Raw genomic sequence first — 9,568 nt, 5'->3', positions numbered from 1 at the left:
AATGTAGTTTGGGAGCTGTTGGCTTAAGGTAGAGTAATAAATTTTTTTAAATGTCCAATTCTTTTTTAATTATCCTGTATAAATCTTAGCATTCTGAATCATGGATCAGTAGTTTCTGGATCAAAATTGTAATCTATTTTCTCTCACATGTACCATGATGTGAATGAGTTTCAGTCCATTTTCTAAGAGGAGGTCTTATTAGGAAAAGAACACAAGCATCCCTGGGCAGCTGAATGGGAGAAGACATTAATGAGACACCAGGGGCCCTAAGACCAACAGCATTCTCACCAGTTTGCCAAGGGTGTGTGCCTCTGCATTGGCAGCAGGAGCAAGTCAGGGGCCTCCTAAGAGACGGAGAGCACTTCCCAGGTGACGCTCGAGCTGGAGGTTGTGGTCCATCTCTGCTTGAACTTGGATGGGGCTTTGGAAATGAGAGCAGTGCAAATATTAGTCTCGAGGTGCTATGGTCCAGGCAGGGACTGCCAAGTTTGCTAATAAAAGTCTTTAGCTGAATGTCGACTTCTTGGTTTCTGCACAATTTGAAAACAGCCTTTTGTGTCTGTGGTTCGCACCTTCCAGCTCCTTTTTGTTATAGGTTGCAAGGGGGAAAATATTGAGGTTAAACAGAGAGATTTCAGACAGAATTGAGCCTGAAGTAGACTTCAAAAGCACCTTCTTCTCATTTTAACATCCAGACAGGGAGCTATCTGGAAACACCAGCCATAGCTCTCTTCTCTATTGCCCTTTCTCAAAATTCTGTGCAGCAAAAAGAGTTCTGGACTGGACATCATGAGACCTAGGTTTTAGATTCAGGTTTGCCATTATATTTGTGTAGCCTTGGGCAAGTGACTAGACCTTTCTGGATCTCAGTTTCCTAATCTGTAAAATCAGAGGATTGGATTAGGTGACTTCTAGGTTCCCTTCAGGATCAAGGAGTCTACACTGCCTCTTCTTGCTGGTGATAACCCAAACTAATCTAGCCTCTGGGTCTAGATCAGGCATCAAGGACCCCACTCAAGCAGATGCTAATCCTGTTGTTCCTATTCCAATTACTAGTTTACAAAGATATTGTCTTCCCTTTCAGTTTCCCTTTGTGTATTGTCTTTCCCTATTAGACTGTAAGCTCCCTGAGGGTAGGGGCTTTTTTCCCCTTGTATTTGTATCCCTAATACTTTGTACAGTACAGCAAACAGTAAGTGCTCAATAAATACATGTTTCTTTCCTTCATTCCTACAGAGTGCTTTCGCGTATTAATTATGTCATTTGATCCTCTCACAAAAATTCTAGGAGGTGAGCAATGCAACCCTTGCCTCACTGCAAGTCATGACATCACCCTGATGTCACGGTCCTCTTTGAGAACAAAGGACAAACAACAAAACAACTGGGGGTGGGCAAGGCAAGACAGGAATTGTTACCTCCATTTCACAGATAAGGAAACTGAGGATCAGAAAGGTTGAGTCTCTTTCCCAAGGTCATGTAGCTAGTAAGTAGTAGGTAGGCCTCATAAACAGGTCTACTGACCCCAAGTCCATCATGCATTGATCTTTAGCTGCATTCCTCCTTGTTGATGTAATGGAGTCTCTCTGCGTTTGTTTTTCTTGCTTAGGTTGTAAATTTGAGCCATGCATCCAAGGACAAAGGAAAGACAGGAGACACCAGAAAGACCGGTCTGAAGCAGGAGTGGACTAGGCAATTTTTCACATGGTGTGATTTAAGGGGCATTAAAGGGTCCATCTACCCAGAATTATTTTCCCTAACACATTTCTCTGGGCTGCAGCCACTTCTGCAACCTAATTCTTCCTCCATAGCTAGGGCTTCTTTGAAATGAGCATGAACCCCCTGCTCCAGCCAAAATGGCATAGTCATCTAAATCAGTTGGCTATTAGCTGAGTGACCATGGGTGAGTCACTTTTTACCTCTCTTCACTGGCAAATTGGAGGGAAGAGAGAGTAAGAATACTACCTCTATAGTTTTGTATAGAGATAATGCTTTGCAAACCTTCAAGCTTTGTGCAAATGTGGATTGTTGTTTCATACTTCCTCTCCTCCCTCCCTTTACTCTTGTGGTTTCCCCCACCTGGAGTGTCGTCCTCAGATATCCAAACTTTGTTGTTGTTCGATCTGTGTTCTCTAAGAGGACCACGACATCAGGGTGATGTCATGACTTGCAGTGAATTGGATTTAAGTGAGGGAGGGCTGTGCTCTCTCCTGCAAAGTCATCTGGGTCCAGTGACAAGATATTCATCAGGATGGCTGGAGATGGCCCTGGATGTTTAAAGCAATTGTGGTTAAGTGACTTGCCCAGGGTCACAAACTAGTAAGTGTCTAAGGTGAGATTTGAACTCAAGTGTTTGTGACTCTATCTATTGCACCACCTAGCTACCTAACTAGGTCCCTTAGTGAGTCAGCTAGGTAGAGCGGTGGATAGAGCCCTGGGCTTGGAATCAGGAAAACTCATTTTCAGGAGTTCAAATCCCACCTCAGATACTTAGCAGCTGTGTGACCCGGGACAAGTTCACTTAACCCTGTTTGCCTCAGTTTCTTCATCTGTAAAGTGAGCTGGACAAGGAAATGGCAATCTGTTCTAGTATCTCTGCCAAGAAAATCCTAAATGGGGTCATGAAGGGTCAGGAATAATGGGAACACATTAACCACAACAAAGATGTTTTAATAACCTCAGGAAAGTCACTTAATTTCTATGAGCTTATTTTCTGATTTGTAAAATGGGCGAGAATAATACTCACAGAGTCATTGCAAGAAAAGGACTTTGCATACTTCTGAGGTCTCTAATAGGGGGAGTAGCCACATAATTAATTTGGCTAAGGGCAGATCTGTCCATGAGCTTTGATTTGAGAGATGCTGAGAAATCCCACTATCCTTTCCCAACCCCAGACCTGACATCTCACTATTAGCTGCTAATTCTTTTGACCTGTCCCTGTGCCTCTTATCTGAATTAATAATAATTGGTATTTAAATGGCATTTGAACATTTGGAAAGCACTTCGCATACATTATTGAATATTTGCTTTGCAATAGTCTGTGTAAAGTGTGTATTGCATGGATTACTATTGTCCCCATTTTACAGATAATAAGACTGAGGCTCAGGGAAGTTCAATCACTTGTCCATGATCTTTATTCCTGTGTGTTACACGTGGATTTATTCCTTTTCCTTTCTCTTCTAAGTACCAGAGGTTCTTTCTTCACTGCCCTCACTGAACTTATAGATGCATTAGGAAATCTAGATATAAACCTGTGAAACATACAATATAGTAATGTTGAAATATTCCAGGTTTTTCTAACTTCAAAGTATAGCATTCTAATTCAATAAAACACATTACCCTTCTGAGAAAGGGATGGTGTAATAAGTTCTTATTGTTACTTTAGTGGGAATTAATTGATCAGATTGCCTTCTTCCATAATAATCGAGACTTCAAAAGCCCAAAAGAGCACCTTGGGAGGTTCAGGGTAGAGAGTAGTCAGTAGAAAGCAGGAAAGATTTGAAAGGAGGCTAAGACACTAGTAATAATAGCTAGCATTTATAATTTATCATTAAGGCTCGCAAAACATTCTATATGTATGTTGATTTTCATAACAACCTTGTGAAATAGTTGCTCTTATTATTATTATTATTATTCCCATTTTACAAATGAGGAGAGTGAGATAGACAGAGGTCAAGGGACTTGCCCAGGGTCACAGAGCTACTAAGTGTCTGAGGCTGGATCTGAACTCAAGTCTTTCTGACTCCCAACTCCAACAATCTTACCCAATACACCAACCTCATAAGGCAAACTCTGCTGATTTGAGGCACAGGAAGGTCTAGAGAGACAGTTCACCATAGTGGATAGAAAGCTGGCCTCAGAGTCAGGGTGAATTGAGATTCAAAGGCTCAACTCTGGAGGCTTGAGCTGTAGCCTTGGCTCTGCCACTGAAGACAAGCCAACTATATAACCTTGGATGAGTCATTTTCCTTCTCTGGGCCTCAGTTTCCCTATTAAGTGTTCTCTCAGTTCTCTCCCCCTCTGGTTTTAAAGACTGAGAATCTGCACAATTTGACCAAAAATACACCTTGACTGCACTTGCCATTGGACTCCGGCATCCCTCCATGCCAGGGCTCTTGGTAATGTAACAGGCTTAGTTTAGGGTCATGTTCTGTGTTACCCCATGGGATCAAGGATGACACAGAACACGCTTACCTTTGGCTGACATGAGGTCTCAGCTTTACAAGAGGCATTAGAGGTCTCTTTCTAGAGCTTAAACTAGAAAAGAAAGGGTTTCTTTGGAGATGTTGTGTGTGTGCATTTTTGTTTTTTTTTTAAAGGCAAGCCACTCCATGGGATCTCCATTTCTCAGGGGCAATCCAGTTGCTGTGGGTTTTTTTTTTCAATGCTTGACATTAACAGACAGAAACTGAGGGTGCCAGTGGTGGGCAGGGAGGAGAGAGCCAACTTCCTGTGATGTTTGTCTAGCAGGGAGCCTCCCGGCTGAACCCCACAGGCTCTGAAGACAACATGAAAGACTTCTTGTACTCCAACCTAGGGCCCAAGGCCAGGCCCGGGCCTAGGCCCAGGCCCTACCAGCTTCTGCGGGGGAGGTAATGTGATTTTACAGACAGGAAATCCGAGAGATTACCGGTGGGGTAGCAAATAGAAGACAAGAGAAACCTCAGAATGTCAGGAGAGATGCTGGTTGTACAAAAAGGGGCCTTCTGACATATTTGATGGAAAATCAGATAAATGTCTGGGGCAGAACACACTTGTATATTTGAAAGCAGGGGGTGAAACCGAGGTGGGGGTAGGGATTAGGAGATGTGAACAGCCAGTTTTCAGACAGAAGCAGACAGTTATGCAAGCAGCTACCTTTATAGGGCACAGAAGATGCCAACGAGACCAAGTATTTTCCCACCTGACCACTTCTGTCTACTCTTTCAAACCCCCTTCTTTTGCTCTTCAAATGTAAAATATTTCCACCTGGTGATGACGTAAATCCATTATGTCTATACTATCCCTTAGCACTATTGGCTCCTGGGAAAATAATAATGGCTAGCATTTATACAGTACTTTATGGTTTACAAAGTGCTTTACCTGTATTATTTCATTTGGTCCTCAAGACAGTTATTAAAATCCCCATTTTACAGATAAAGAAACTGAGGCAAACAGAAGTTAAGTGACTTTCCTAGGGTCACATAGCTAATAAGTGTCTGAGGCCAGATTGGAACTCAGGTCTTCTTGGCTCTTGCCTCAAGCACGGTGTCTGCTGAAGACCCTCACTGTAATGCTCAGCTAACTTCCTCGACACCTCCTCTTCCTTCACACCACCTTCCCAACCTCACCCATTTCTCATGATACTCGAGATCTTTTATTACAATTTGTCTCCTCTTTTACCTTTAAATTCCTTTTTTCTTCACTCATCTCAGTTTACCCCCTTCATGCTCCTTCAGTCTAAACAGGCCCAATATTTTCAGCTTTCTATGAAAGTACCAAATAGGCTCCCTCATTTACACCTTCTCTTGTGTTTCCCTCCCCTGTAGTGCTCTCCTTTCTCTCCTCTACCTATCCACAATCTACCGGGCCATGAAGCCCTCTCTGACTCCTCCTGTCCCTGAACACCTGTGATCTATACCTCAAAATTACTTACTGCCTTGCCGTATTTTACTCTGCCATCTTCCAATAGGCTTCTGAAAGGCAACAAACAATCAGAAAACATTTACTGATTACCTACTATGTTTCAGCCACCAGAGATACAGATAGATACAGTTCTGTCTAGGGTAAACAAGTCATGCCATTGACCGAGAAGAGAAGCTGGTAAAGTAACCACAATCCCCTGTGGGAGACAAACATTTCTTGCTTCTTCTCTGATTTGTCCACACAGTTGCATTCCTTGACTTCTAAGGGGAGCATCCGGGGCCTGTGATTCTCTAGAATCTCATAATTTGGAAGTTAACTCATAATTCTTCGGATCACAAGTCTGGTACTGGAAAGGAGGCTAACCCATCATTTTACAAATGAGGAAACTGAGGTCTAAGAAGGTCCAAGATTACACAAAGCAGTCAGAGGCAGGATGTTAAGCCAGACTCAGTGACCGACTCCAAAGTCAATGGTGTGCTGTGTTGTTTTGTTGTTGTTTTTTAACATACCGTACCACCTCCTAGCTGATACAAACTGGTGGAGTGAAAGGACCTCGGTTCAAATCTTGTCTCTGATGCTTTCTACCTGTGTGACCTAGCCCAAGTCATATCACCTCCCTAAGGTCTGTTTCCTCACCTGTAAAATGAAGGAGTTGAACTCTGTAGTCCCTTCTAAATGTTTACCCCATCTGCTTTGCTGCTACACTCTAAGCATCATGGGGTCTTTCCCTCTGACTTGTATCAAAAAACTGCCTGTGCTATCTCGCTCAGCAGAATGTGAAATTCTTAACAGAAAGGACTGTCCTCATCTTCTACTAACCCTTGAGCTTAGCACCATGTAGTATGTATGTGGTGTGTATGTAGTGTCCTTAATAAATGTTAATTCATTCATTCATTCATTCATTCATTCATTCATTCATTTATTCATTCTAGCTTTAAGTCTACCATCTTAGTTCTTAAGCTTTGCAGTCCCTTCAGGTACCTCTAATGACCTCTGCCCCTGTTCCTGGAAGATTCAAATTCCATAGCCCTTCCCTTTCACCAGGTAGAGGATTAAACAGGATTTGGAAATCCCAGAGGCAGAGCCTCTCTGGGGCATGACATATCAGAGCCATTCTCCTGCCCTAAGGGGCTGTACTATGGAAAACCCCTGGCACCTGTGGGAAGAGGAGGAGAAGGAGGAGGCAGCTGATTCCTGGGGGGGGGGGGGCAAAATAAAATCAGTCAAATCTCATATAATGCAATAAACCATAGGCGGGGATTTGCCTCTTCATTCCTCAAGGGAACTACAGTGCGGCAGCAAACACAGACCCAGTGTTGACTTTGGAGTCAAGAAGTCTGGGTTCACAGGCTCAAAGAACCTCAAATTTGGAAGGAACCGCCAAAATTAATGAGTTCCACCTAGACCTGAATAGTAATCTTCTCTGCCACACACCCAACAAGTGGTCATCCAGCCTTTGACTGAAAACCTCTAGTGAGGAGACTTCTATAGTCTTTCTCAGGCAGCCCATTTGTTTTACTTTTAAATGACTCTAATTATTTTCCTGACATTAATCCAAAATCTACTTTGGGGTAGCTTCTTTACCCCTTGCAAACTAGTGGGAGCCCTCTTCCATGTGAGAGGCATTCAAAAACTAGAAGGCAGCTATCACGCTCCCTACCTAAGTTTCCTCTTCACTAGACAGTTCTTTCAACCAAACTAAAAGAGTGGTTTCTAATCTTCTTGATATTCTTAAACATTATTCCAACCTTAGGCCACCCAGAACCCATCTTGAGTGGTTTGGGTGAAGAGCAACATGGCAGTTCACCTTACTTGGATAAACTAGGAGTCCGTCACTGTAATCCTCTCTTCTTCTTACCAGGACCTACCATCTGCCTTGCCACTGCATGCTAAGGTCCTCTGGACTTTGCCATCTGCCCTGCACCTATACTCTTCAGTTCTCCAGGCACTACCCTATAAGAATCACTGAGCCTTGTTATCTACTCTTCAGCTAAACTCTTGGGATTTCTGGTCCTTTCCATCTTCCCCACAGCTGAAGTCTCTAATATACATTATCTTTCTTAATTATAATATGACTTCCTTGAGAGCAGGAACTCTCTCAATTTTTCTATTTGTTTGGTGTATAATAAGCACTTAATAAATGATTTCATGTTCATCCATTCATACTCTTTACTTGCCTCACTATTGCAGGTGGGGGTATCATACAAGTGGCAGCACAATGAGATGACAAGACTGTTGGCCTTGGACTCAGGATATCTGGGTTTAAATCCTTCTGCCTTGGGAAGCTAGGTGGCACAGTGGATAGAGCATGGGGCTTGGAGTCATGAGGAGCTGAGTTCACATCCAGCCTCAGACACTTACTAGCTATGTGACCCTGGGCAAGTCACTTAACCCTAATTACCCCCCCCCAAAAAAATCCTCCTGCCTCTGACATTTCATCTCTGAGCTTTGTGTATAGTTTCTTTGGAGAAATCTTAATATAATGGCAGGCAAGACCAGCCTCTCAGAAGAATCCATGCTTGGCCATTAGCCAATTATAGAAGACAGGGGCATCAAATGGGCCATGCATTAAATTTTAAATCAGAAAACCAAAGTTAAAAGCTTGGTTTAGATGCCTCCTTCTCATTCATTCCACATATCCAATAACTTCCCAAATTTTATCATTTTTATCTCTACAATATCTCCTATATCTGTCTCCTTCCTTCTATGTACATACCTGCCAACCTAGTTCGGTACTCATCACTTCTCACTTGTCATAGCCTCCTAACTAATCTCTCTGCCTCAGGTGTTTCCCCTTTCAAATCGACCATCCACACAGCTGCTTGAGTGATTTTCTTTCTTTTTTTTTTCTTTGAGGCCATTGTGGTTAAGTGACTTGCCCACGGTCACACAGCTACTAAGCATATGAGGCCAAATTTGAACTCAGATCTCCCCTGCAGCTATCACCAAGGGAGCAGACCCTGAGGAGAAGATTGCCACCAGTCTGCTGCAGCTGCTTGCCTCTTGTAGCTAGAAAAGGCCCAGAGCCCTTGGAGGGGCAGTGCCCTCCCACCCCCCATCCCCCCAGAACAATGGCCCTGTTTCTAGCCAAGCTCTTGAAGCCATCATTGCTCAGAAGTCACCATCATGGAGACACCGCCTAGAAATTGCTTCCGAGGATGCTGCAACCACAACTGCTGAAGATTCAGAAAAGAAAGGTCTTGCTATGAAAATCATCGGTGCTGTTAAGTGGTTCAGCATTTGAACCAATTTGATTTTTATCAGGGGAAAGGACATTATAGAAGGTGCATTACTATCAACTTTGACACTATACTCCAAGGAGCATGATGGGATCTTTTCACCTGATGTGTACCTGAAAACCTACTATGTGTGTTGGCTCCCCCATTAGAGTGTAAGCACTTTGAGAGCAGAGACCGTCTTCCTTTTCAATCTGTAACCCCAGTGCTTAGCCCAGTGCTTTTACACATAGTAGGTAATTAATAAATGTGTTTTTTTCTTTTTGCACATAGTGTTTAATAAATGCATGTTCTTTTTAAAATTTTTTTCTTTATTTTTAATTCATGGAATAAAACAAACATTTCCACAACATAGTATAAGAAAAAAAGATTGCACATGAAATTGCAAATCTATTATGGACAACTTGCTCTTCCTTCTAAATGTATAATAAAGTTATCATATACATTTCTTTTTTTCCTCTTCCCCTTCCCTTCCCCCCCCCAGATAACTACGATTAGACACAAATATTATATATATAAAATATGTAAAATCATTCTATACATACTTCTATATACCAGTTGTCTGGATGCAGATAGTATCTTCCTTCATATGTCCTTTGAAGTTAATTTGAGTATTTATAATAGTCAAAATGACTTATTCCCTCAAAGTTGTTCTTAAAACAATATTGCTGGGGCAGCTAGGTAGCGCAGTGGATAAAGCACCGGCCCTG

The sequence above is a fragment of the Dromiciops gliroides genome, chromosome 2 (assembly GCF_019393635.1).
Source record: "Dromiciops gliroides isolate mDroGli1 chromosome 2, mDroGli1.pri, whole genome shotgun sequence".
Taxonomy (NCBI): domain Eukaryota; kingdom Metazoa; phylum Chordata; class Mammalia; order Microbiotheria; family Microbiotheriidae; genus Dromiciops; species Dromiciops gliroides.
This window is presented reverse-complemented; position numbering follows the sequence as displayed.